The sequence below is a fragment of the Sapajus apella genome, unplaced genomic scaffold (genome assembly GCF_009761245.1).
Source record: "Sapajus apella isolate SASKATOON/1434 unplaced genomic scaffold, GSC_monkey_1.0 scaffold7, whole genome shotgun sequence".
NCBI classification, from domain to species: Eukaryota; Metazoa; Chordata; class Mammalia; order Primates; family Cebidae; genus Sapajus; species Sapajus apella.
In genome coordinates this window covers 1293971-1318580 of record NW_022436947.1, presented here as the reverse complement: position 1 = coordinate 1318580, position 24610 = coordinate 1293971, and the positions used below count along the sequence as shown (strand labels likewise).

The window sequence follows — 24610 nt, the reverse complement described above, 5'->3', positions numbered from 1 at the left end:
TGCGTGCCACCATGCCTTTTAGTTTTAGTTGAGACGGGGTTTCACCATGTTGGCCAGGCTGGTCTCAAACTCCCAACCTCAGGAGATCTGCCTGCCTTGGCCTCCTGAAATGCTGAGATTACAAGTGTGAGCCACCATGCCTGGCCTGTAAGGTGGTATTTTACTCTGGTATATTTCAGAGCATCTTGGGAATCTGACGCAGGTGTTACCAGCACAAAATGCGTGCACCTTTTCCTTAAACCCAGATGCTGATGCGTGGAGATTCTGCCCTGCTGATTCTTCCCTCCAATGCCTTCAATATCGAAGCTCCCCTGTACTCTAAAGGAGGCCTCAGGACCAGGAGCATCACTGGAGTAATTTCAGGAATTTCTGTCATTATAAATACTCAGTGATTGACAATAATATTTTCTTTTAACAACTTGATCAGTATTTTCCTGACTGACACCTGTCAGTTTGTCTGACAAATGAAGCCACTGGGAATCTGTGGCTCAGGCAGTTTGAGGCTGCAGACTGGTCTGACCACACTCTGTGATGTGCCGGATGCCAGAGGCAGCAAAAGAGGCATATCATTCTCACTTTCATAAACCCAGGAAGGGCTTTTTCACATCTGCAGAACATTCTAACATACAGAGATGCATTTGGCTACCTTAGTAGGATAGAAACACACTTTGGACTTGACAGTATTTGTGATCATGCCTTTTTACCATTCTCTTGAGGGTAGAAACAGAGGAAGTGCAATTTCTTGGCCATCTTGCATAGGAACACTAACTTACAGTGTGTAGAAAGTTTTAGTGGTGTCAGTCCTCCAGAGTTAATGCTTGAGAACTGCCAGGGTCACCTCTCTGATAAAGGCTAGTGTGAGTTTGCTACAAATCATTAAAGCACGAGTTACAAAGTTATGAAATACGCTAATACAGCTAAAATATGGCTTAACAGTCTGAATTCAGATAAATGTATTTTTTGAATAAAAAGCACACTTCCTTTTGCTTCTTTTGTGTATTACAGATCAGCAAACTAGGAGTCAGGTTCCAACTTACTTCAACTTCCAAATATTTAAATGTGCTCTTCCTTCTCTCTATTCTCAGGTAGGCCGGAAACCCCAGCTGAGAAACCCTTTTTGTTTCTAATCTCTACAGAAATCAATGGTAATGTTCCTACCATTTTTTTCTGATGAGGAAATTGAACCTCAGGGGGTTAGGTCACATGTTTAAGTTCATACATTAACTCAAAAGTAATAGGTCTATGTTTTGAATCCAAGTCTAGTGCTCCTTCGACAATTATCTCCGTGGTCTCATATTATCTCATCTAGACTAGAACTAGACTCTAACTCATTATCACAAATGTCTGTCTTGCTTGGCTCTTCAACATCAGCAACTGTTTTGTATTTCTACACCATGCCACACTTCAGAAACATCTGTTAATCAAGTGGGATGGGAGGAACTTTTTTGGTGTGTTTGGATCTGTCTTTTTACAGTTACATGACTATATATTTCTATACTTTCGGAATATACCCTAACACAATCCTACAGGTGTAAAAAGTGTTTGCATAAGTATTCATAGCTTTTACTTATACTGAAAAATTAAAAGCTCAAAAATTAAGCACTATGATGGTAATGTAAACATAATTTAGCTATTTAGTGGAATACAGCTATTCAGTGGATTATAATAAAGTAAATTAAATTATGTTTAAGAAGACTACGATTCTACAGAGACAGAAAGTAGACTGGCGGTTGCCGGGGTTAGGAGTAGGTGGATGGGAGGAATAGGAGTGACTCCTAACGGGTTTGCATTTCTTTCTGGTGTGATGAAAGTGTTCTAAAACTGATGGTGATGGGTTTCACAACTCCATGAATACACTAAAAACTATGCACTTTTTTTTTTCTTTTTGAGATGGAGTCTCACTCACTCTGTCACTCAGGCTGGAGTGCGGTGACACAGTCTCGGCTCACTGCCACCTCCGCCTCCTGGATTTGAGCGATTTTCCTGCCTCAGCCTCCTGACCAGCTGTGATTGCAAATGCGCACCACCACACCAGGCTAATTTTTGTATTTTTAGTAGAGATGGGGTTTTGCCATCTTGGCCATGCTGGTCTTGAACTCCTGACTTCAAGTGATCCGCCTGCCTCGGCCTCCCAAAGTGCTAGGATTACAGGTGTGAGCCACTGCCTCCGGCCAAAACGGTAAATTTTAAATGTGTACACATTAAACTATACACTTTAAATGAGTGAATTATATGGCATGTGAATTACATCTCAATCAAGTATCTCAATCAAGCTATTATTTAAAAAGAAAATTTTAGGCTGGGTGCAGAAGACTCACACTGGTAATACCAGCACTTTGGAGGGCCAAGGCAGGTGGATCACCTGAGGTCAGAAGTTCAAAACCAGCCTTGCCAACATAGTGAAACCCTGTCTCTACTAAAAACACCAAAAAAGTTAGGTGGGCGTGGTGGCAGGAGTCTGTAATCCCAGCTACTCAGGAGGCTGAGGCAGGAGAATTGCTTGAACCCAGGAGGTAGAGGTCGCATTGAGCCAAGATTGCGCCACGGCACTCCAGCCAGAGAGACAGAACAAGACTCTGTCTCAAAAAAAAAAAAAAAAAAAAAAAGAAAAATCTTAAACTCAGGCTAAAAAGAAAAAAGAAGACTATTATTAAATGGAAAAAATGTTCATGTTGTAATGTTAGCCAAAAGAAAGAGAATCCAAAAGCTTGTGTCCAAAATGAATGAAACAATGTTTAAAAGGGGCGGGGGAGGAGGAATTTATTACTACTCAAAACTGTACACAGAAGAAAATGACTGGAAGTAAATATAATGAAAGAGTAACAGTAGTTGCCATTGGGTAAGAAACTGATTTTTTTTTTTTTCATTCTCTAACATCTATATTTTTAACAACAAAAATCCCACCCCAGATTTCCAAATTTTCTATAATAAGCATGTATTAATATTGCTATTACAAATACAGTGAGGGAGAGGGGGAATATAACCCCCCTCTGCTGTTGTCTGTTGGTGTCTGGATCTGCCCCGAGGTGCCCAGCAAGCCCCACAGCTGCAGGGCATCCAGCTCAGCTGAGTTCATCACTCTGCACGTGTTTTGCTTTGCCATCACATCTCCTGAAGGGAGGCTAAGTGATACTTTATTCTCATTAGTTCCTTTCGCTTAGAGACTACCAAGATTTAGATCCTGGTCTACAGTAACCACATCCCAGTACCAATGTTTCAATGGGTCCAAAGAGTGATTATATGGAAACCAATGCCTAGAGGGAAATACAGTCATCCCTTGGTATCCTCGGGGGATTTGTTCCAGGATGCTACCCAGATACCAACATTCATGGATGCTTAAGTCTCATAAAAATGGCATAGTATTTGGATATAATCTATGCACATCCTCCCATATATTTAATTAAAAAAAATTTTTTTAAGAGACAAGGTCTCCCTCTGTTGCCAGGCTGGAGTACAGTGATGCCGTCAAGGCTGACTGCAGCCTCAACCTCCTAGGCTCAAGTGATCCTCCCACCTCAGCCTCCTCAGTAGCTGGGACTGCAGGTGTGAGCCACTAGGCTCAGCTAATTTTTAAAAAAAATTTGGAAAAACAGGGTCTTGCTATGTTGCCCAGACTGGTCTTGAACTCCTGGCCTCAAGCAATCCTCCCACCTCAGCCTCCCAAAGTACTAGGATTACAGATGTGAGCCACCACCAGGCCTGGCCCTTCTACATACTTTGAATCACTTCTAGATTACTTAAAATATCTAATACAAGCTGGGTACGGTGGCTCACACCTGTAATCCCAGCACTTTGGGAGGCCAAGGCAGGTGGCTCACGATGAGGTCAGGAGTTCAAGACCAGCCTGGCCAAGATGGTGAAACCCCATCTCTACTAAAAATACAAAAATTAGCCAGGCATGTTAGCAGGCACCTGTAATCCCAGCTACTTGGGAGGCTGAGGCAGGAGAATCTCTTGAACCGGGGGGGCAGAAGGTGCAGTGAGCCAAGATCATGCCACTGCACTCCAGCCTGGGTGACAAAGACTTGCCTAAAAAAAAAACAAAAAACCGAAATGCCAGATATAGGTGAGGGGGAGGAAGGCAGCAAATCACACTGCCACGTGTATACCTATGCAACAATCTTGCATGTTCTTCACATGTACCCCCAAACCTAAAATGCAATTAAAAAAAAAAACACAACCTAAATGCTATGTAAATAGTTGTTATCTGTGTTGTTTAAGACATAATGATGAGAGAAAAATAGTCTGTACATGTTCAGTACAAATGCAAACACCCTAGGCATAACTATATTATATGCATCTGCAACATAACACATTCTGGAATTCTTTTTTCCTGAGTATTTTCAGTCTGGGGTTGGTTGAATCCTTAGATGTGGAACTCACAGAGACAAAGGGCCTATTACAGTCATGTAATTCATTCATTTTTTTTTTTTTTGAGACAGAGTTTCGCTCTTGTTCCCCAGGTTGGAGTATGATGGGCATGATCTCAGCTCACTGAAACCTCAGCCTGCCCGGTTTAAGTGATTCTCCTGCCTCAGCCTCCCAAGTAGCGGGGATACAAGACGTACACCCCCCCGCCCCGCTAATTTTGCATTTTTTTTTTAGTAGAGACGGGAGTTTTTCCATGCGGGTCTCAAACTCCAGACCCCAGGTGATCCACCCGCCTCTGCCTCCCAAAGTGCTGGGATTACAGGCATGAGCCACCGTGCCCGGCCCAGTCATGTAATTCATTCTTGCAAACTAACAGTTGTGCCTCCTTCTCTCAGGGAATAGGGTGAAACTTGGGAGAAATGTAAAATAGATTAATTTGCCCTCCGACAGTTTCCATTTTCATACAGGAAATAAGACGCACATGAATGCCTCTAATACAAAACACAGTATGATAAGCAAAACAGATGAAGGTGAAAGCCGTCTGTGAAATAGCAGCCCCTGAGTTGGGCTTGAAGATTGAGCTGATTTCCTTTGGGGTTTACGGCTGGAAGGCACAGATATCTGCATAATCTCAGAGTGGCTAATATTTAAGGAAGCACCAGCCACTGAATGAAAAGCAACACTGGTTTGGTAAGGAGGAGATGTCCAGATGATTTTTAGGATTTCTTTGCAGGGGTCAAGCAACACACAAACCAAGGCAGAATCTGTGAACACAACTTGCGTAGACTTTCTGAAAGCTGTTGCCAAGATGATACCAGAAGCATACCGACCTTTAAATTTTTTAATTTTGGGCTGGGCGAGGTGGCTCATGCCTGTAATCCCAGTTCTTTGGGAGGCCGAGATGGGCAGATCCCTTGAGGTTAGGAGTCTGAGACCAGCCTGGCCAACATGGTGAAACCCCGTCTCCAATAAAAATACAAAAATTAGCCAGGCATGGTGGTACATGCCTGTAATCTCAGCTACTCAGGAGGCTGAGGCAGGAGAATTGCCTGAACCCAGGAAGCAGAGGTGGCAGTGAGCCGTGATTGTACCACTGCACTCCAGCCTGGGTGACAGAGCAAGACTCCATCTAAAAAAAATAATAATTTTGCAATAATTTCAAGTTTACAGAACAGTTGCAAGAATAGTACAAAAAATTTATATACTCTTTATCCAAATTCACCAAGTTTTCACATCCCCTCCCCCTCAGACGGTTAAAATGCTGTTTTGGAGGCTCAGTGTAAATGAGAGCTACCCAGCCATTAGGAGCCTTCCGTGCTCATGAATGTAAAAGAACACTGAATTTTACAAAACCAGTGTACTGAAGTAAGCATGCCCAGGTCTGAGAGACAATTCAACCCCCATCCCAGGAGTTCTAGACCAGCCTGGCCAAAATGGCAAAACCCTGTCTTCTACTAAAAATACAAAAATTAGCCGGGTGTGGTGGTGGGTGCCTGTAATCCCAGCTACTTGGGAGGCTGATGCAGAAGAACTGCTTGATCCTGGGAGGTGAAGGTTGCAGTGAGCCAAGATCGTGCGACTGCACTCCAGCTTGGGTGACTAAGACTGTCTCAAAAAAAAAAAGTCCCTTTCCCTCCCAGAGGAGACTCTCATGACACTGAAAGTGTCGGAACACCTGAAGTCTTAGGCTGATGTCAGGAACACCTGAAGTCTTAGGAAGGCTGATGTCAGGAGACCTAACCTTTCTGAGGACCTGAAGAGCATCTGCTGAAGCTGTGAAGTTAAACAGGCAATGGCATCAGAAAGCATACAATTTTCTTCCTCACTTGCTTCCTTCCAATAAAACCCCACTGAAAAATCTCCGGCCTTATACTGAAATGGACGAAAAAGTTTATGTGGGTAAATGAATAAAGAAAAGGCATGTACACCTTCTTCAGTTCTTGTTTGGATCTACAACATAGGAGAAAGTCCATCTCATGTCCCAACTTCCACCCCTAACGCCCCGGCAGGGCCTATGTGAGTGAAAAACGTTTACGAGGGGCTGCAGAGTCCGGATCTGACAGGAGGAAAGCGATGATCAAATCTTTTTCCCATCCCCTGGTCTATTTATGGAGTCATCTGCCTTCAGGAAATGCTGAGTCCCTTCTCCCAGGACCCTGTTGGGAGTGACGCCTGCACTGGCTGACCCAGCCTTCCACATCCTCCTCCTGGCCTCAGCAGCTCTCCCCTTGTGACCCAGTGTGTGTCACTGGGAACCCAGCCTGTAAATGACAGTGCTTCCCAGAGGTCCCAGTCTAGTGAGGAAATTCAAGGAGGAAAGGAAAAAAAAAGATACATAATGATGCTGGAAAAGCCCCTGGCATGGAGATGCTCCTGAACACCGACACAGGGAGGGGACAGGTAGGACACCAGGGCTGCACGTGACAACACTGTGGCCCAGGGGTTTTGTGGCTCACCTAGCCTGTCACCTGGCCACATGGTGGTAGAGACAGAAGCAGAACCCAGGGCTCCTGTTACCCTGCCTAGGGCTCATTCTCCTCCTCAACCTCCTTTCCTTTGCCTCAGGGAACTCACGTTTCCACTGAGAAGCTGTCACAGGAGAACCTGGATCTGCCAGTTACATGTTCTTGAAAGCGTTTCTTTCTTTCTTTTTTTGTTAGTTGAAGAGCCCACTTCTTCAGAAATCCAGAGAGATTTGTAAAGTTCGTGTTTTGTGTGTGTGTGTATTTTTTTTTAAGAAGGGAGAAATGTTCTTTGTTATTATTAGGATGTTGAGATTTTTATTTTTTATTTTTTTTGCTTTTTGAGACAGCATCTCTGTTGCCGAGGCTGGAGTGGAGTGGTGTGAATACAGCTTCGACCTTAATGTCCAGCGATCTTCCTGCTTCTGCCTCCCAAGTAGCTGGAATAACAGGTGTGTACCACCACACCCAGCCGGAGGATTTTCAAAAAAACCCAACCAAACAAGACACATTTGCCATATAGCTACCAGATAACATTAGCCATGAGGCCGGGCACGGTGGTTCACGCCTGTAATCCCAGCACTTTGAGAGGCTGAGCCAAGTGGATCACCTGAGGTCAGGAGTTGGAGACCAGCCTGGCTAACATGGTGAAACCCTGTCTCTAATAAAAATACAAAAATCAGCTGGGTGTGGCAGGATGTACCTGTAATCCAAGCTACTCAGCAGGTTCAGTCAGGAGAATGCCTTGAGCCCGGGATGCAGAGGTTTCAGTGAGCTGAGATTGAACCACATTTTGGGAGGCTGAGGCAGGCAGATCACCTGAGGTCAGGAGTTCGAGACCAGCCTCACCAACATAGTGAAACCCTGTCTCTATCAAAAATACACACACAAAAAAATCTGTTGACTTTCCATCCTGTTTGCCAACTAAAAAGAAAAAAAAAGAGAGAAAAAAATTTAAAAAATAGCTGAGTGTGGTGGCATGAACCTGTAATCCCAGCTATTCCAGAGGCTGAGGCAGGAGAATCACCTGAACCCGGGAGGCAGAGTTAGCAGTGAGCCAAGACTGCGCCACTGTACTCCAGGGGACTCAGGGGACTGGGCAACAGAGTGAGACTCTACCTCAACAAAAACAAAAACAAAAAATATTAGCCATGGGCTCCTACTGAATGCTTTTTCTTCTTTCCTTACAAAAAGAAAAGATGAAAAAGTTGTAAGAAGAAAAAGCTTTTTCTAACTGAATGTCTGTAACCTTGTGTTATGTCTTCTATGGTTGGCTTCATGTGTTATTCATACATTTTTTATTGACGGTTTCACATATTTATGTTTTGACACCTCAAATTAAGCTGCAATGATGACTGAACAGCTGATACTAACTGAGCAGTTATTATTCCCTAAGCAAGATTCTACACAGGTCATTTAGCTTTATGCTCACAGGAAGCTTACTACTGCCTCCCCTTCTCAGATGTGGACATTTCGGCCTGGAGGGATTAGCTTTTCCCAAGGCTGCTTGGATGCTGAATGACTCCGGTTGTCTGACTCCAGCATCCAGGTGTCTAACGCCTACATGTGAACCTTGGGGGCAGGGTGCGGACCTTCTACTCCTCACTCCAGAGTAGGAACTCAGGAAATTGTTATGATTTGATTTGATTCACGGTACCCAGCACCCAGTCTCCTCCCTTCCCCCTCTCCCTCCTCTGCACAGTCTTCACACTGTGACACGTAGGCCCTGTCTGGCCAGCTCCTTCACCTCCAGAGGCAGCCCTGGGGCTGCCAATGTGTGGTGCTTTTCCCTCTGAAGGCTTTCCTGCTGATGGTTTTGATCTGACCTCACTGGACAGTAATCCTGAGAATGGGAGGAAGGACCACCCGGTGTGATCTGTCCTGGTCTCTGAGCACCTGGACAAGCCCAGGGCCTGTGCCTTCCAGGGCTGGAGGCTCATGCTGCACCACTGAACAGCCCACTTGGATGGAATGCATGCGGAGGTCACGTTCGCTTGCTTCCTGGCGCAGCATCTCCCTCTCCAGCTGTGCTACCCACAGAACCCTCCCTTTCCCTTTCTCCCTGTTGCCTTCCTGTCCTCCTCTTCCTTTCTTCCCCTCAGACTCTTCCCACCCTCTTTTGCTGGCTTCTGTTCTTTCTTTCCATGAGCAGAGAGTTTCCAGGCCTGGCTCCCCGCCAGCACATTTGGACAAAAGGCAGCAATCTTAGAGGGAGACGTCATCTCCCATCCCCTTGCTTGGGGCCAGCACAAGAGAATGGAGCTGAGGCCACTCCTGCAGCTGCTCCTGGGTTCTGAGAAAAAGCTGGAGAAAGGGTATATCATTAGGGTTTGGAATCAGACAGACCCAGGTTTAAATTCCAGTGAACCTGGAGAGCTTCGGGACCTTGATCAAGTTACTTTTCTAAGCCTTAGTTCTCGCCTCTGTAAAATGGTGATAATGGTAGCACCTACTTTAAAAGACTGGTAAGGATTAGATGAGATTGCACCTGTAAAGCATTTGGCATGGTGCACAGCCCAGAAAGAGCGCTCAGCAAATGTTTCCCATTATTCTGAACTTAACCCTGCCAAATAATACTAATAAGTAATAATGCTCTATTATTTTAAATTTATATTTATTTATTTTTAGATTAGTTTTTTGAGATGGAGTCTTGCTCTGTTACCCAGGTTGGAGTGCTGTGGCGCAATCCCAGCTCACTGCAACCTCCGCCTCCAGGGTTCAAGCAATTCTTGTGCCTCAGCCTCCCGAGCAGTTGGGGCTACAGGCCTGCACCACCACGCCTGGCTAATTATTATTATTATTTTTTGTATTTTTGGTAGAGATGGAGTTTTACCATGTTGGTCAGGCTGCTCGAACTCCTGGCCTCAAGTGATCTGCCTGCCTTGGCCTCCCAAAGTGCTGGGATTCCAGGTGTGAGCCACTGTACCTGGCCTATTTTAATTTTTTAAAATTATTATTATTTTAAATATGGAACGCTTCACGAATTTGCGTGACCCTATTTTTATTTTTAATTATTATTTTCTTTTTTGAGATGGGGTCTTACTCTGTCACCCAGGATGAGTGCAGTGGCTCAATCACAGTTCACCACAGCCTCAAACTCCCGGGCTCAAGCAGTCCTCCCGCCTCAGCCTCGCAATTAGCTGGGACCACAGGCATGCACAGTCACAACTGGCTTTTTTTTTTTTTTTTTTTTTTTTTTTTGTGGAGACATAGAAACAGGGTCTCGATTTGTTGGCCAGGCTGGACTCAAACTCCTGGGCTCATGCAGTCATCCCACCTCAGCCTCCCAAGTTGCTGGGACTACAGGTGTGAACCACCATGCCCAGCATACGTTCTTTTTTTTTTTTTTTGAGACAGACTTTTGCTCTTGTACTCCAGGCTGGAGCGCAATGGCATGATCTCGGCTCACAGCAACCTCTGTCTCCTGGGTTCAAGCATTTCTCCTGCCTCAACCTCCAAACAAGTAGCTGGGACTACAGGAGTGCACCGCCATGCCCAACTAATTTTTATATTTTTAGCAGAGATAGTGGTTTCACTAAGTTGGCCTGGCTTGTCTCAAACTCCTGACCTCAAGTGATCCGCCAGCTTCGGCCTCCCAAGGTGCTAGGACTGCAGGTGTGAGTCGCTGCGCCCAGCCAGCATACATTAATTCTTAATGAATTAGTAACAATACCATGCCCTCAACTCACCTGTAGGGCTGCTTACACAGCCTCACTTGTTTACAAGTGTGGATAAGCTCTAAACTACTCTCCAACATATAAGTGCTGTTATCTGTAAAAGCTGGTTTTGGAACTAGATGACCTGATCCTCGTCCCTTTGCAGCAAAATCCAGGGTGCACAGTGACCTGTCAGTCCTCAGTTGCACGGGCTATGGTGCCGACTGTGACAGTAAGGCGGAGGTCGCCCTCATACCAGTGCAGCCTGCTCTGCCTGACCTGAGACCCTACTTCTGCTTGTTTCCTATCTGTGCCTGGTGTTCTGTACTCAGAAGTTGTGCAATGCCTGGAAATGTGTTCACTTTTATTTAGCTAACTTTCAAGATATGGGAAATCCCCTTTTGCCCATAAGTTTTTTTTTTTTTTAATGTTGTTGAGGTGGAGTCTCTCTCTGTCACCCAGGCGGGAGTGCAATGGTGCGATCTCAGCTCACTGCAACCTCTGCCTCCCAGGTTCGAGCAAGTCTCCTGCCTCAGCCTCCTGAGTAGGTGGAACTACAGGCACGTGCCACCACACCCAGCTAATTTTTTTTGTATTTGTAGTAAAGACGGGGTTTCACCATGTTGGTCAGGCTGGTCCCGAACTGCTGACCTCAAATGGTCTGCCCACCTCGGCCTCCCAAAGTACTGGGCTTACAGGCGTGAGCCACCACACCTGGTCTGTAATTTCATTTAGTTAATCTTAGCCAGCATGGATCCATTTACAACTAATCAATACAATTAATCAGCAAGCTAAAGACAGACATCTGTGAGGTGCTGTTGGTAACACATAAGTATAAAAAAGCTAGAGATAAAAGACATAAACCCTATCAACCAAATGGCAATAAAAGATTGCAGTTGTTCAAAACAGAAAGACAATGTTGGTCCAGGGAATGCCTGACACACCCTTAATAAAACTCACAGAAAACTCAAAAGAGGAATCTGTGAAGATCTATTTTTCAAAAGACAATCAGGACAACCAAAACAGAATGGTGTCTAGGGTGAAAGGCAGTATTCAAAATTAATTGCAGAGGTATGTAGGAGCGACAACAGAGATCAGGGGGAGGAATACATTTGAACTACGGCGGCAAATGTTATGAAACGAATATAAACTGGAGAAATTTAGAGGAGGGCAATGAAAGGGGACCAGGGACTGCTTCAAAGTGGTAGAGACTGGTGGCCAAGAAAGGCTCCATTGGATTCCAAGAGTTGGGAAAGGGAAAATGCTCCCGAGGAGGCCAACACATGGAGTAAAGAAGAAGGCAAAGCCCTGAGCAGCATGAAGACCAGCCTGGTAGAATGAGAGCTCCCGGACTCACTTCGGAGCCAGGGGGAAGCGGACCCAGCAGCAGGCTAGACGTTGGGATGTTCTGAAATAAGGAGGACTGAAGGTTTGCTAACCCAGGGTAATAAGGAGGCCATGGAATGTAACGAAAATATGTTCTCTTTTGGACACACTAAGGTGAGAGTGGTACATTCAAGAGGCAGTGAGAGGTAATGAGGTTACTAACGGTCTATACAAAGAACAACTCAGAGGTCCAGTTTGGGAAGGAGTGATGAAACTGAGCATGATGAACTGAGGGAGACAGTGAAGAAGGAGAAGGAGCCGGGGGCAGTGGCTCATGCCTATAATCCCAGGAGTCCGGGAGGCTGAGGCAGGCGGATCATGAGGTCAGGAGTTTGAGACCAGCCTGACCAACATGGTGAAACCCTGCCTCTACTAAAAAAAAATAAATAATAAAAAAATAAATAAATAAATTAGCCAGGTGTGGTGATGCACACCTGTAACCTCAGCTACTTGGGAGGCTAAGGCAGGAGAATCACTTGAACCCAGGATGCAGAGGTTGCAACAAGCCAAGATGGCACCACTGCACTCCGGCCTGGGCGACTGAGTGAGACTCCGTCTTAAAAAAAAAAAACAAAAAGCCATAAAACAAAAAACAAAAAGAGAATTATAACAAAGGTGTGCAAGAGCCCAACAATCAGAATGGCCTTATTGTTAACCCTTTAATGGCCAGATCTTGGCTAGGGGAGAGTTAGTGGTCCGGGAATGTGCGACACCCTGTTCACCCACCAGAATAGAAGCATTTCCATATTTCGACAAGTGGTACAGATATATTGCTGCACACATCTTACATCCACCTGGACTTGGGTTTCAAGAAGGAAGGATCAGTGGTGTGTCACGTGCATTAGTGAGATGAAGAAGCATAAGAACAGGGAACTGGCCATGGACGAACCATTAGTAACCTGAGATATGGTTTCAGCAGATGGTTAGGAATAGAAGCCAGATTTCAGGGGTGTGGGGAAGGAACACGTGGATCTGCTTCATGGGACTCTTACATCTGTTCTGCTTCTCTCTTGGTCCCAAAAGGAGCATTCTCTTTCTCCATTTCTCTGATAAACTGGCAGACTGAACCTTGGGGTTGCGTGTTTACCTAGAACCAGCCTCTTAGCCCCTGTCCCCATCTCTCTCAGTTCCATCCCAGACCAGGAATCTTGCCTGTCCTATGTTCCAGTTAAAGAAGAGCCTGGAATAAGAGGCTCTCTTGGCTCTCTGCAGTGCTGGAATCTTCCAGTCTGATTGTTTGGAGAGGCATTAAGAAGCTCTCTCTTCTCTGACGTTTTTCCACCCTGTTAGCCTCATCAGTCAGCTGGAGGGTAAACAGAGGGCACTGGTCGCCTTCTGATATCCTGGAAGGTTGGGTATGTTTGTTGATTGTCACAAATACAGATGATGAAATGGACCAGATGACAGAGGACAGTCACCACAAGATGCCAGGAGTTACATTTGGGGTTGGATGACCACACACTTCCTGACATATCTCAACAAATCTCATCTGCAGCTCAGAGTATTAAGTAGAGAATCCCTCTGAGTCTCCAGGGTGCTGGAGACATTGCCCTGGCTGAAGATCCCAGAGCACGAGGCAAGCTGCTTCGGGAAGTTCCCTTCCATCTTCACAGTCACCAACAAGTCTGCGGATGAGAGACTAGTCTCACTCCAAACTCGGGGGAAACTAGTTCTATGTCTTAGGGTGTCCCATCATTTCTATCTAGTAACCAAACCAGAGCGGCTTCTCCCCCAACCAACTTCACTCCGGACCATGCACAGTAATTTGCCGTGTGATCCCTTACAAATGCCTCTGCCTGGTCTTCTGGGGAGGTTTAGCCTGTATTTCCCACGCACATGAAATGCCCAAATAAAATTATAGAAGCGTCCTGTTTTAATGCTTTAAAGTTTGCTGGAAGAAGACAGGCAGTTATTATTTTTTCATGGTAAGCTAGGAGACGCAGTGAAAATAGTATATGTCTCCTCTGATTCAATGAATGGGAGCAAGAAGGAAGTTCATATGCAACCTTAGGTTACTGACCTGGCCCCCTTCCTTTCCCTAAACTCAAGCCTAAACTCTAGATGTGGATAAGAAAGGTGGCGGGGGATAGACAGAGGGGTGGTCCTCAATCACCTCTGGCTTGGTCAACACACCTGTCCCAGCAAAGAGAATGAATGAGCATATCCAACTCTCAGCCTTTACCAGCGTGGCCACAAGGCTCAGTTCGAAGGGACAGTCCAGGTCAGGCCTATTGTACATTAACTAACAATTTATTTTTAGTGCTCTTTGAGGAAATGTTTCATTGCTCTTGCCGCCCAGGATGGAGTGCAGTGGCGCGATCTCGGCTCACTGCAATCTCCACCTCCTGGATTCAAGGAATTCTCCTGCCTCAGCCTCCCGAGTAGCTGGGGCTACAGGCGCCTGTCTCCATACCCAGCTAATTTTTGCATTTTTAGTAGAGATGGTGTTTCATTGGCCAGGCTGCTCTCGAACTCCTGACCTCAGGTGATCTGCCCGCCTCGGCCTCCCAAAGTGCTGGGATTACAGGCGTGAGCCACTGTGCCAGGCCTAGTACTCCCTTTTTACTTTCGCTACTGTCCCACTGTATGTGTATGGTTACCCTATCTATTACCTACTATAAACTTGCAAAAAATCAAATCAAGTTTGACTATTACTGCATCTTCTCTTCTGAGAAGCGGGGAAGTTTAAGGGAGAGAAAGAGAAGCCTTTGAGATTGCTTTGCTAGGCTGGCTCTTTCCTACACAACATGTGGAATCGTGGCAATGTACGACCAAGGTTATGGAAACATGAAACCAACAGCAAGAGACAAAATTGGGACAACATGGAAGACAATCTACAAATATTTTTTGAGGCCTCTGTGGCCCAGACTGGAGTGCAGTGGCGTGATCTTGGCTCACTGCAATCTCTGCCCCCCAGGCTCAAGTGATCCTCCCACTTCAGCCTCCAACCTCCGTTACTACCAGCAATACTGCCACAAATACTCTCTAGCACTTGTTCCAATATTTTTGTAAGATAAATTCCAAAAAGTGGAATTGCTAGATTAAAATAGATTTCAAAGCCACATGCTTATTGAATCTATTTGTGCCAAGTGATGGTTATTTTGAAAATGAGATTCTAATACGCACTCTTAAAACAATAATAAGATACAGTCCCTCTCTGTTCCTTAACCCAATTGTACCCACACTGGTTTTGCCCTGAATATTTTATGAATTTCTATTTACGTTAATATGAACATTAAAATTCATACTGTGGCACATGCACAGAGGCAATGTATTATATTTTGAGTTTTGTTAACTTTTGGAAGAAAACATATGATAATTAGAAATTTAAAATTTTTGGCCAGGCACAGTGGCTCACGCCTGTAATCCCAGCACTTTGAGAGGCCGAGGTGGGCAGATCACTTAACGTTAGCAGTTCCAACCAGCCTGGCCAACGTGGTGAAACTCCGTCTCTACTAAAAAATACAAAAACTAGCCAGGCAAGGTGGTGGGCACCTGTAGTCCCAGCTACTTGAAAGGGTGAGGCAGGAGAATTGCTTGAACCCAGGAGGCAGAAGTGGCAGTGAGCCAAGATCACACCACTACACTCCAGCCTGGGTGACAGAGCAAGACTCATCTCAAAAAAAAAAAAAATTTTTTTTTTTGGCCAGGTGCAGTGGCTCATGCATGTAGTCCCAGCACTTTAGAAGGCCAAGGCAGGTGAACTGCTTAAGCCCAGGAGTTTGAGACCAGCCTGGACAACATGGGGAAAATCTGTTTCTCCTAAAAATACAAAAATTAGCTGCGTACGGTGGTGTGCGCCTATAGTCCCAGCTACTCAGGAGGCTGAGGCAGGAGGATCACTTGAGCCCAGGAGGTGGAAGCTGCAGGGAGCCATGATTATACCACTGCACTCCAGCCTGGGCAACAGAGCAAGACCCTGTCTAAACAGATAAATAAATGTTTAATGACAAATATAACTTTCATAGATTACATATAAAGTTTATAAGTAAACCTACAATTTTTAAGTGTACTTTTTTAGAAGACAAAACCACAAAAGGAAACGCTTTTGGCAGTGTGCTTGAAGTGGTCTGACAAGCCCTTCAGATAAGATCCGCAGTGTATGGAAGGCCTGGGGATCCCGGGAGGAGGGGTCACAGCCAAGGTCACAGCTCCCTGTCCTGGTCTCACTCTCCAGCTGATTATCCCTGCTTTCATTTCCTTCTGAAGGAGTGCCTATAACCTCCTGGTTCCCTGCCACTGAGGGAAGCTAACCTCTTCTCTAAGCTTGCTACAAGAGTGACTCACCCCTTCCTTCCCTCAAGGCCAGGGAAAAAAAAAACAATCACTTGGTTTCCCATAGTTCAGCCAGTTGGAAAAGTGGGTCTTGGGCTTATCTGTCTTTTAGCCCCTCTGAACTGCAAGCTAGTGACAAACATGCCAAAGAGAAGCTGAAGACAGAGTGGCAATTATGTGCCCAGCTGGCAAAGAGCTTAACTTCCAGGCAAACTGAGGGCTGATGGAGTGAACTTTTGCCCACGTCAGACACTGATTTTAAGGCGAGGGTACAGGAGAGTCTGACTCTGGCTTCCCAGCATGTTGCTGTCTTTTGCACATCGAAAGTAGAGAACTTCGCTCATGGCTTGCCCTACTTCCAGGCAGTGCTTGCCTCTGATCATTAAAGGGGGCAGTGGGGCCTGGCATTCTTCTCCCTGAGTAACCAGCACAGGGAATTTCAAGAGAGCCGGGGGTATAAGTGGAGGCGGTCTGGTTTAGGCGGCAGAAGAAGGACCTCAGCGCCCAGGGCCAGGCTCCTGGGGTCACAGAGCAACAATATGTGTGGGCAGAGAGGCACTGGTGAGGACAGTGAGAGGTCACGGCCTGAAAGGGGCTGCACAATGAACCCATGGAAAAGCAGTTTCACTAGAATCTCTCCAAGAAAGAGCAATCCAGGGCAGCTCCAGGGAAGCAACTCCTAACCCCCAGTCTTCAGCAAGGTGACTGCCAGAAGGAACAGAAGGCCGGCAAAGACCTCGGGGGGAAGCAGCCAGACCAGGAGCCCAGGAGACTGTGTGGAACACCAGGCACAAGCAGGGCCAGCCTTGTCCATTTCTGAGGACCTGTGAGGCATCCCATGTGCCCCATTTGGGATCTTTTAGAATCTGGGTTTCTGTCCCTCCCTGTGATGGGTTCTTTATAGGTGACTGTTAGAGCGGCCACTCTCAACCTCAGCTGTACCTTGAAATCCATCTGGGGACCTTAAAAGAATACTGACGCCAAGGCCCACTCTTAGAGATTTTGATTTAATTGACCTAGAGTATCAGTTGTTTTTAAATCTCCCTCCCCAGCATTTTTGGTTTGTTTGTTTTTTGTTTTTGTTTGTTTGACATAGGGTCTCACTGTCGCCCAAGCAGGAGTGCAGTGGCACAATCATAGCTCACTGCAGCCTCAACCTCCTTGTGCTCAAGTGATCCTCCCACCTCAGTCTCCCGAGTAGCTGGGACTACAGGCATGTGCCACTGCGTGGTTAATTTTTTATTCATTCATTTTTTGAGATGGAGTCTTGCTCTGTCACCCAAGCTGGAATGAAGTGACGCAATCCTGGCTCACTGTAACCTCCACCTCCTAGGTTCAGGCAATTCTCCTGCCTCAGCCTCCCAAGCAGCTGGGATTGTAGGCATGGCCCACCATGCCTGGCTAATTTTTGCATTTTTAGTTGGCCAGGCAGGTATCAAACTCGTGACCTCAAGTGATCTGCCTGCCTCGGCCTCCCAAAGTGTTGAGATTACAGGCATGAGCCGCTGTGCCTGGCCAATCTCTTTTATTTTTTTGTAGAGATGGTGTCTTGCTATGTTGCCCAGGCTGGTCTCAAACTCTCCTCCCCAGCATTTAAATGTATATTTTAATGTGCACCCCAAGATAAATGTTAAGAAATGTGATTGGACGGGTAGAATGCCACACCAACTGAATGTTAATTTAAGATAGCTATAATTGGCAAGAAGTAGTTTAAAGTTGAGAGTTAAAACACATTAGCAGTATATGGACATAGATTCTGTAGGTTCTCTGCCTTCTGCAGAAACCAAAGGGAAGGGCCTGGCCAGGAGATCTGCGCCTAAGTCTGCAGGACCCCCGAGTTCTCAGCTCCCACTCCTGGTTCCTCTGCAAATTCCTCATGTTGCAGCAAACTGGTCTCCTGAAGAGGATCTCTGGTCTCCTGAGTCCCACCCTCTACCTACCCCTTTAGATGGAGGCACTACATCAAGTCTGGAGGCAGAAAGATCAGGACCACCCTGGAGAGTGGACTTGCCCATATGAATGGAATCCTACAATGCTGTGCCCATTCTCCCTGCCTGTTTCCGTGGGGGTCAGGATTCCTGGATGCTGGCCCTTCCAAACATGCTATGCCCTACCTGTCCCCTTCTCCAGACAAGAGTCTCAGCCCACCCCTCTCTGGGCTATACTACGATGAGCCTTCTTCTCTTCATGGCTGAGCACCCCAGATGCCTTGCTCTCTACATTCATAGAGATGGGTGACAGCTCTTCCCGCACTCGAGGGACCACTGTCTCCTCTGTACAAGATTCCCCTGACCCCATACCCTAAGATGACACCCAGCCCTCATGGAAGTGCAGTTCAGTCCCCCAGACATAACAGGATAGTAGAGGAGGGCAGTGATGGGAGTTTTATCTTCCCATCTTTTGCAACACCAGCAATGAGGATTTTTTTCTATGTCACTCTTTAGTCTTTACATAAAGTTCCACATGATAAATTCCCAGTTGAGTTCAATTCCAGGAACAATTTTGTTCTGAGAATTTGTATGCTTTCTGTTGTGCAAAATCCCAAACCATGCAACCCAGTGTATTTTTGTTTGTCCCTAAGCTGCCAGAAAACTTACAGCCAAATGTGTTGTCCAAGTGTTGTAATCTGCTACACGCAGGCCGCTCAAAAGGTCCGCATTCCTTTCACTCCGCTTTGTTTTCTCCTGAGCATTTCTGACTTGGTTTTAGTCTAAGTTATCACGCTCTGTGCCCAAACTAGTCACCAGGTCCTGCCTCTTGATCTCTGGCATCCTTTCAGCTTCTCCTGCTCCTCAGTAATTCTGGCCTGGGTGTTGCAAAAAGCCTTGGTTTCCTCCTCCTCCAGCCTCCCCACCCCACAAGCAGAAGGAGTCCTTCCTTCCCTATGCCTCTGCCCTGAAAGCCCCTGCCTCACCCCTCCCCAGGATGCACTAACATCCGGCAGCCTGCAGCCACTCATTTACTGGCCTCCACTAGACGCTCTTAGTGACTTTGCATGTGCTGTTCTTTCAGCCTGAAATAACCTTCCCAGCTGTTTCCTTGGCGAGGCAGTTTTCAGGGCTTAGCTCAAGCATCACCTACTCTGTGGGGCTTCCCTACACCAGCTCCCCTCTGGGCTGCCCTAGCTGTATGCTATGCAGCCCACACAGCCAGGCCAGGCCAGGCCAGGACTGGTTTTACTTTTCTGACTACTCAGCTAGGATGGTGTTCCTGGAAGGATGGGGGATGTCTCATTCCTCTCTGTGCCACTGATGTCTAGCACACACGCCTAGCACACAGAGCTGTTTAAGGGGATGAATAGAATACATGACACAGGAGTTTATTAATCTTCCAGAATAAAGGGAGGCCAGGCACAGTGGCTCACACCTGTAATCCCAGCACTGTGGGAGGCCAAGGGGCAGATCACCTGAGGTCAGGAGTTTGAGACCAGCCTGGTCAACATGGTGAAACCCCGTCTCTACCAAAAATACAAAAATTAGCGGGGCGTGGTGGCGGGTGCCTGTAATTGCAGCTACTCGGGAGGCTGAGGCAGGAGAATTGTTTGAACCCAGGGGGTGGAGGTTGCAGGGAGCCGAGATTGAGCCACCACACTCCAGCTTGGGTGACAGAGCAAGACTCCATCTCAAAAAATAAAAATAAAAAAACAAAAAAAAGACTAGAAGCCACCCTCCCACCGGCATTTTCATAACCGGGCCTTACAAACTGTCTCTGACCCACACACTCACACACAGACATTTGCACACTCACACCCACTTCCTCTCGGAGCTCTGCTCCATCCCACGATGCTCACCCAAAGACTGTCTACTCCACTCTGGTATCTGGTATTTGATGATGCAAAGAGAAGGAATTTCTTTCTCTCCTTTTATGTGGTAACCACAGAGGGTGTAAGAGTTTACTAACACGATTATTGTAGCACGCCTATTATAACACTGTTACCCCTCATGTCATTTGGAACCTTGGGGAAGTTACACCCCTGAATCGCATCTGAACAGCAGCTGGAAGTCAGCACCAGCTGGTTAAGCCAGGGTCACTGCACTTCCCTTGCTCAATCTACGCCCCTGGAGAGCTCTCCTGCTTCCTGTCCCAGGCCCCCTAGGACAAGATTCCACGGCTGAGGTCTGGCTCTACTGCGTGGTCTCACCCAGATCTCTGTGACTCTCCTAATACAATTGTGTCCTGTGTGGATAAAAGACTTCCCCTGGGCTCCATCTTCTCCCAACTCCACCCTTGGGGACAAAGTGGAAGAAGTAAGACCATTCCGTCATCTTTACCTTCTTGCTTTCTCAAGACTGCAAATGCTGACGGCTGAGAGGGGGGCTCGGGTGCTCAGCTGCCGATTCCCCTTGCTTACACGCACGCACGCACACTCGCACACACACACACACACAGGCACTCACAGACACTCGCACACAGATACACGCGTGAGCACACACACATACAGTCGCTCAGACACACACACACACACACACACGCCGACACACGCGCGCACGCGCGCGCGCACACACACACACACTCACACTCGCGCCCCGGGGGACCCAGTACAGCGCAGGGTGGGGGTCTGCCAAGTTTCTGCAGGTCCCAGAGGCGCGGGACGGCGGCGTCCGGGCTCAGCCCCGGGAGTCAGCCCGAGCCCGGGAGGGACGTCTGGACCGAGCTTTGCACAAGTCCCGCGACCAGACGGGACGGCCCCCAGGCTGCACAAGGGAACTCGGGCTCCCGTTCGCAGAGCCGCTTCCCCCGTCAGGGCTCGGACCGCTCGAACCGTTTCCTCCCTCCGCGCGCGTTCCCTCCTTCCTCCCCTTTCCCTCGCCAGCTCGACCCCGCACCCCCCTGCCCTGCCCGGACGGCCCTACCTCCCCGCGAGCGGCGGTTCCGCGGGCTCCGGGGCGCATCTCGGGGGCTCTGGGGCGGGCCGGGACGGCGGGCGGCGCGGCGCGGGGGCGGGCGGCGGCGGGGGCCGGGGACGCCATGGCCCTCCGCCCTCCGCCCTCCGCCCCTTTGTCCGCCGAGCCTCCCCCTGCCGCCCGCAAGCCCCTGGGGTCCCCGCCGCGCGCGCGCTCCCGTGGAGTCCCCGCCGCCCCCGGCCCCGGCGGCGCGCTTCCCTCGGCCGGCCCAGCGCAGGCTCGCCCGCGGCCCCGGCCTCCTCCTCCTCCCGCGGCTCCGCGACGATCTGCGCGACGCACGCCCCCTCCTCCAGACCCATCCCGCCCGGCCCAGTGAGCTAATCCGCAGCTGGCGGGCGCCCGGCCGGTTGCCACGGCAACCCCTCTCCCAGGGCCCGGCCCAGCGCTGAGCCGCGGTAAACAGGACCTTCTGCCGGACTCGCCCCCTCACCTCCCGGGGTGGGAGAGAGGTGGCTTAACCCTTCCAGGGAGGACGCCCGCCGCGCGCCGGCTCCTTTCCACCCAGGCCCGGCGGATTCACGAGGTGCGCCCGGCCCGGGGTTGAGACCTGGACTGGGAGCAGCTGCCACACGCCCGGCCCCGCTCACTCCAGGCGGTGAACACCCTCTTGGCCCTGGGCCCGGGCCGGGGCACCCGGGACAGCGAGGCTGGCGCCGCCGTTGCCCCAGGCAGCTTGCCGTCGGGCCGGGGTAATGACAGTCCTGAGACGGGCGGTGGTGAGGGTGATGGGGGCCGGGAAGGGCCCAGGGCCCAGCGCCCTGCAGAAGGGCTCCCAGACCGGGTGGGGAGGGAAGTGGTCAGGAAAAGCTTCCAAGAGGAGAAGTGACTCCATGGACCCGCTGTCCCCACTCACGCAGGACACTGTCAAGGAACGCAGACTGCACGATGCGGGGTGCCCAGCAGAAGTCCTGCGGGGAAGGCGCTCTGGAATACGGGCTGGGGCATTCGAGGAAGTTCCCTGGAACTTTGACCGGGCCAGGAATGCTGAAGAGATCTACATAGGTGGGGGAAAGTGTGGGAAAGGAAAGGGTTCTGAGTGGAGGGAAAGGCACCAGCAGAGGCCGGAAGCAGAGGCCAGGCATTTCAGAAACAGCTGAGTGAGGACCAAGTGGTGAATCAGGTCTGATGGGTAAGCTTGGCCGGATTTCAAGTGGGGGGACATTAAGTTTTTGAGCAGAGTAGTGCCCTGATGACTGGGAGGGCGGCCTGGCAGGGTGATCTGCAGGCGTTGGGAGCAAGCTTCAGGTCCATCTCTACACCAGAGAAAGGCCATCCTCGTCTTTAGGTCAGGGACTTCCAGAAGGGCTGGGAGCCATGGTCCGCGGAACGGCAAAGAGGCCTAAAGTTCAGGCAAAGGGGGAAGAAAGAAGCGTAGCCTTAGAAATCCACAGGAGAGTGCACGAGAGGGAAAGGCAGCAGGGAGACAGCGACCAATCAAAGACCTGGGTATAATGACGTGATACTGCCCGGGCAGTGCCTATAGACTGGGCACCTGAAATTTGAGGGACTGGTTCAAAGTCACAGGAAAAAAAGCTCTGTTTTCTTCTCAGCTGAGGTTTATGCATTCTGGGAGCTCTTTGAAGCTTTTCTAGGGCTTGTTCGTTAAACTCCTCATGACATACCCATTTTAGCTAAGCATAGTCAACTTTTAGAACACACATTTGCAAAGTGCAAGCTTTTTTTTTTTTAAGTGTAAGCATTTAAATTATTGTTTTGTTTGCTGAAACATTATTCAATAAGTTTTCACTTTCTTTTTTTTATTGCCAGTGAAATTTTCACTTTCTAAATAAAGCTCAGAGGCTTGGCTGCTGCTTTTTTTTGAGGCAGAGTCTCAGTCTGTCACCACAATGCAGTGCAGTGGTGCGATCATAGCTCACTGCAGCCTCTAACTTCTGGGCTCAAGCAATCTCCCACCTCAGCCTTCTAAGTAGGGAGGACTATAGATGTGTGCCATCATGATCAGCTAACTTTTTTATTTTTTGTAGGTCTTGCTATGTTGCCCAGGCTAATCTTGAACTCCTGGCCTCAAGTGATCCTCCTGACTTAGCCTCCCAAAGTGTTGGGATTATAGGTGTGAGCCATCATGCCTGGCCAAGACTTGACTTCTTGAGGGTTAATTATTTCCAGGGCTACAACATATAAGAAAGCAAACTGCTGGGCACGGTGGCTCATGCCTGTAATCCCACCACTTTGGGAGGCCAAGGCAGGTGGGTCACCTGAGGTCGAGATTTCGAAACCACCCTGACCAACATGAAGAAACCCTGTCTCTACTAAAAATATAAAAAATTAGCCGGGCGTGGTGGCGAGTGCCTGTAATGCCAGATGTTTGCGAGGCTGAGGCAGGAGAATCACTTAAACCTAGGAGGTGGAGGTTGCAGTGAGCCGAGATCACGCCATTTGCACTCCAGCCTGGGCAACAAGAGCAAAACTCCATCTCAAAAAAGAAAAAAAAAAAGAGAGAGAGAGAGAAAGCAAACTGGCAAAATGCAAGGGAGAACACTTGAGCAGAGAGCCCAGCTGGCTGCCTTCCCCAATCCCAGGCACAAATGGCTCAGTAGCCTTGGATTTTGTGGCTTTGAAATTTCTAGTCGCATCTTAGGTGGACATGATAGAAAGGAAGCTGGGGAGCCCATTAGTGACAACTCCCGAACCACAGGCTGCCACTCTTTCTTCCACTCCCTCATCTTTTTTATTCTTTTTTTTTTTTTTTTTTTTTTGAGACAGATTCTCACTCTGTCACCTAGGCTGGAATACAGTGGCATGGTCTCGGCTCACTGCAGCCTCGGCCTCCCAAGTTCAAGTGATTTCTCCTACCTCAGCCTCCCATGTAGCTGAGATTGCAGGAGTCCACCAACATGCCCAGCCAAGTTTTATATTTTTAATGCTGGTTTCACCATGTTGGCCAGGCTGGTCTCGAACTCCTGACCTCAGATTGATCTACCCATCTTGGCTTCCAAAAGTGCTGGAATTACAGGCGTGAGCCACCGCACCCACTGTCGCCCAGGCCGGAGCGCAGTGGCACAATCTCGGCTCACTGCAACCTCCGCCTCCTGGGTTCAAGCTATTCTCATGCCTCTGCCTCCCGAGTAGTTGGGTTACAGGTGTGCACCACCACACCTGGCTAATTTTTGTATTTTTCGTAGAGATGGGGTTTTATCATGTTGGCCAGGCTGGTCTCAACTCCTGACCTCAGATGATCCACCCACCTCGGCCTCCCAAAGTGCTGGGATTATAAGCATGAGCCATTGTGCCCAGCCTTTTAAATTTTATTTTAAAATTTATTTTAGGCTGGGCGAGGTGGCTCATGCCTGTAATCCCAGCACTTTGGGAGGCTGAGATGGGCAGATCATGAGGTCAGCAGATCGAGACCATCCTGGCTAACACGGTGAAACCCTGTCTCTACTAAAAATACAAAAAACTAGCCAGGCATGGTGGCGTGTGCCTGTAATCCCAGCTACTCAGGAGGCTGAGGCATGAGAATCGCTTGAACCTGGAGGCAGAAGTTGCAGTGATCCAAGATCACAATACTGCACTCCAGCCTGGGCAACAGAGCGAG

General features: G+C 48.3%; 1 protein-coding gene and 1 long non-coding RNA gene across 7 annotated transcripts in view; one reads left to right on the top strand and one right to left on the bottom strand.

The window, feature by feature from the left end:
• Positions 1-22029, bottom strand: part of DENND2A (DENN domain containing 2A) — a 110685-nt gene extending 88656 nt beyond the window's left edge. Inside the window, exon 1 of one of the 5 annotated variants that reach the window (XM_032275815.1) lies at positions 21908-22029. The gene's annotated coding sequence lies outside the window, so the exon portion shown is untranslated. Of the gene's footprint in view, positions 1-21003; positions 21325-21907 lie in introns of those variants that run through there. The other 4 variants (XM_032275814.1, XM_032275812.1, XM_032275818.1 and 1 more) reach the window with 4 other exon arrangements.
• Positions 21339-24610, top strand: part of LOC116550081 — a 10091-nt gene continuing 6819 nt past the window's right edge. Inside the window, exons 1-2 of one of the 2 annotated variants that reach the window (XR_004268218.1) lie at positions 21339-21743; positions 21912-22056. This is a non-coding gene — a long non-coding RNA (uncharacterized LOC116550081). The remainder of the gene's footprint in view (positions 21744-21911; positions 22057-24610) is intronic. The other variant, XR_004268217.1, reaches the window with a different exon arrangement.